The sequence below is a fragment of the Corvus brachyrhynchos genome, unplaced genomic scaffold (assembly GCF_000691975.1).
Source record: "Corvus brachyrhynchos isolate BGI_N302 unplaced genomic scaffold, ASM69197v1 scaffold1059, whole genome shotgun sequence".
Classification (NCBI taxonomy): Eukaryota; Metazoa; Chordata; class Aves; order Passeriformes; family Corvidae; genus Corvus; species Corvus brachyrhynchos.
In genome coordinates this window covers 1-3,727 of record NW_008239803.1, presented here as the reverse complement: position 1 = coordinate 3,727, position 3,727 = coordinate 1, and the positions used below count along the sequence as shown (strand labels likewise).

The 3,727-nt window shown below is 58.3% G+C and overlaps 2 long non-coding RNA genes across 2 annotated transcripts; one reads left to right on the top strand and one right to left on the bottom strand.

Annotated features, from left to right (window-relative positions):
- The first annotated feature begins 2,131 nt into the window (after positions 1 to 2,131).
- LOC108448900 lies at positions 2,132 to 3,029 on the top strand. The gene is made up of 3 exons (XR_001864976.1): positions 2,132 to 2,262; positions 2,630 to 2,691; positions 2,939 to 3,029. It is a non-coding gene; the product is annotated as an uncharacterized LOC108448900 (long non-coding RNA).
- Positions 2,743 to 3,720, bottom strand: LOC108448899. The gene is made up of 2 exons (XR_001864975.1): positions 3,150 to 3,720; positions 2,743 to 3,108 (listed from the first exon to the last, which is right to left on the bottom strand). It is a non-coding gene; the product is annotated as an uncharacterized LOC108448899 (long non-coding RNA).
- Between the last annotated feature and the right edge of the window lie 7 nt (positions 3,721 to 3,727).

Sequence of the window (3,727 nt, the reverse complement as noted above, 5' to 3'; positions counted from 1 at the left end):
CCCCTAGGAAATGGATGGAAAACCCCCCCCTTCCCAAAAAAAAAAACAAACCCCCCGGCGGAATTTCGGAGGCGCCGTAAGTTATTGTTGAAAGAAATAAAAAAAGGTGAAAGAACCCCAAAAAAAACCAAACCAAACCAGCCCGGAATTCCCGAAAATCCGCGGGAATTCCTTCCGGGAGCCGTCGCGCCGCGAAAATCCGGGATTTTGGGATCTCCAAAAAGGGGAATTTTGGGGATTTCAGGGCCTGGACCCCCCGTTAACAAAAACAACAATTTCTGGAGAGAGCCGTTGCCTTTTTTTGGATGTTTTTGGTGGGAATTTTGTTCCTTTTTTTTTTTTTCTCCCCCTTTTCCCGGGTTTTTTTTTCCGGGAATTTTGGTGCATGAGGAAAGTTCCGGAAATTCCTGGGGGGAAAAGGGGGAAAAGAAAAAAAAGGGGAAAAAAACAACAAAAAAAAAAGGAAAAATGACCCAAAAAAAAAAAGGAATCGAACGGAGGCGGCTGCGGAGAATTTCCTTGGGAATGGGAACTAGGAATTGGGAATTGCCGGGAAATGGGGCTGGGAATGGGAATGGGAACTGGGATTGAACTGGGATTGAACTGGGAATGGGAATGGGAATTCCCGGGAAATGGGAATGGGAACTGGGACTGAACTGGGAATGGGAACTGGGATTGGACTGGGATTGGACTGGGAATGGGAATGGGAATTCGCGGGAAATTGGGAATGGGAACTGGGATTGAACTGGGAATGGGAGTGGGAATTCCCAGGAAATTGGGAACCAGGAATGGGAATGGGAATGGGAACTGGGATTGGACTGGGAATGGGAACTGGGACTGAACTGGGATTGAACTGGGGATGGGAACTGGGACTGAACTGGGAATGGGAACTGGGACTGGACTGGGAATGGGAATTCCCAGGAAATTGGGAATGGGAACTGGAATTGGACTGGGATTAGACTGGGAATGGGAATGGGAATTCCCGGGAAACTGGGAACCGGGAATGGGAATGGGAACTGGGATTGAACTGGGGCTGGGAACTGGGATTGGACTGGGAATGGGAACTGGGAATTCCCGGGAAATGGGGCTGGAAATGGGAATGGGAACTGGGGAATGGGAATTGGGAATTCCCAGGATATTGGGGCTGGGAATGGGAATGGGAACTGGGACTGAACTGGGATTGAACTGGGAATGGGAACGGGAATTCCCGGGAACTGGGAATGGGAGCTGGGACTGAACTGGGATTGGACTGGGTATGGGAATGGGAATTCCCAGGAAATGGGAATGGCAGCTGGGACTGAACTGGGAATGGGAATGGGAATGGGAACTGGGATTGGGAATTCCTGGGAAATTGGGAACCAGGAATGGGAATGGGACTGAACTGGGGCTGGGAACTGGGAATTGGGAACTGGGATTGGACTGGGAATGGGAATTCCCGGGGAATGGGAATGGGAACTGGGATTGAACTGGGAAATGGGAGTGGGAATGGGAATTCCCAGGGAATGGGAATGGGAACTGGGACTGAACTGGGATTGGGGCAGTGGGGAAAGGGTTGGACTGGGATTGAACTGGGAACCAGGAATGGGAACTGGGAATTCCCAGGAAATTGGGAATGGGAACTGGGAACTGGGAATGGGAACTGGGATGGAACTGGGAATTGGGAACGGGAATTCCCGGGAAATGGGGCTGGAACTGGGAATGGGAACTGGGAACCGGGAATGGGAATGGGAACGGGAATTCCCGGGAAATGGGGCTGGAACTGGGAATGGGAACTGGGAATTCCTGGGAAATTGGGGCTGGGAATAGGAATGGGAACTGGGATTGAACTGGGAACTGGGGCTGGGAACTGGGATTGGATTGGGAATGGGAATTCCCGGGAAATGGGGCTGGAACTGGGAATGGGAACTGGGATTGGACTGGGAATGGGAATGGGAATTCCCGGGATATTGGGGCTGGGAACTGGGAATGGGAACTGGGAATGAACTGGGAACTGGGAATTCCTGGGAAATTGGGGCTGGGAACTGGGAACTGGGATTGAACTGGGAATGGGGCAGTGGGGAAAGGGTTGGACTGGGATTGAACTGGGAACCGGGAATGGGAAATGGGATTGGACTGGGATGGAACTGGGCCCCGGGGTGGCACTGGGGACAGGGAGGGTGGCACTGGGACCCCAAGGGTGGCACAGGGACCCCAAGGGTGGCACGGGGACCCCAAGGGTGGCCCAGCACTGGGGACATCCAGGGTGGCACTGGGACCCCAAGGGTGGCACTGGGGACATCCAGGGTGGCACTGGGACCCCAAGGGTGGCACTGGGGACATCCAGGGTGGCACTGGGACCCCAAGGGTGGCACTGGGGACATCCAGGGTGGCACTGGGACCCCAAGGGTGGCACTGGGGACATCCAGGGTGGCACTGGGACCCCAAGGGTGACACAGAGACCCCAAAGGTGGCACTGGGGACATCCAGGGTGGCACTGGGACCCCAAGGGTGGCACTGGGGACAGGGAGGGTGACACAGGAACCCCAAGGGTGGCCCGGGGACCCCAAGGGTGGCACTGGGGACATCCAGGGTGGCACTGGGACCCCAAGGGTGGCACTGGGACCCCAAGGGGGACACAGGAACCCCAAAGGTGGCACTGGGGACATCCAGGGTGGCACTGGGACCCCAAGGGTGGCACCGGGGACAGGGAGGGTGGCCCAGGGCCCCCGGGGACCCCCCGAAATGACACAAGGACACCAAGGCTGGCACTGGGGACACACCGAGGTGGCACCGCGGGGCTTCATTGTCCACGGCCTGCGCCAACCCCCGGGCACCGGGGGGCACCGGGGACAGCCAGGGTGGCACCGGGGGGCTCTGGGGACAGCCAGGGTGGCACCGGGGGGCTCTGGGACGCCAAAGGTGACACAGGAACCCCAAAGGGGCACCGGGGACCTCAAAGGTGACACTGGGGACCCCAAGGGTGGCACTGGGGACATCCAGGGTGACACAAGGACCCCAAAGGCAACACTGGGACCCCAAGGGTGACACTGCGGACCCCAAGGGTGGCACTGGGGACATCCAGGGTGACACAAGGACCCCAAAGGCAACACTGGGACCCCAAGGGTGACACTGCGGACCCCAAGGGTGGCACTGGGACCCCAAAGGGGCACCAGGGACCCCAAGGGTGACACAGGGACCCCCAGGGTGGCCCAGGGACCCCAAGGGTGACACTGGGGACAATCACGGTGACAGAGGGAACCCCAAAGGCAACACTGGGACCCCAAGGGTGGCACTGGGACCCCAAGGGTGACACAGAAACCCCCAGGGTGGCCCAGGGACCCCAAGGGTGACACTGGGGACAATCACGGTGACAGAGGGAACCCCAAAGGCAACACTGGGACCCCAAGGGTGGCACTGGGACCCCAAGGGTGACACTGGGGACATCCAGGGTGACACAAGGACCCCAAGGGTGGCACTGGGACCCCAAGGGTGACACAGGGACCCCAAAGGTGACAAAGGGACCCCAAGGGTGACACTGACGACATCCAGGGTGACACAGGGACCCCAAGGGTGGCACTGGGACCCCAAGGGTGACACTGGGGACCCCAAAGGTGACAAAGGGACCCCAAGGGTGACACTGACGACATCCAGGGTGGCACAGGGACCCCAAGGGTGACACCGGGGACAATCAGGGTGACACAGGAACCCCAAAGGTGCCCCCGAGGACCCCCCGAGTGCCAGCAGCGTG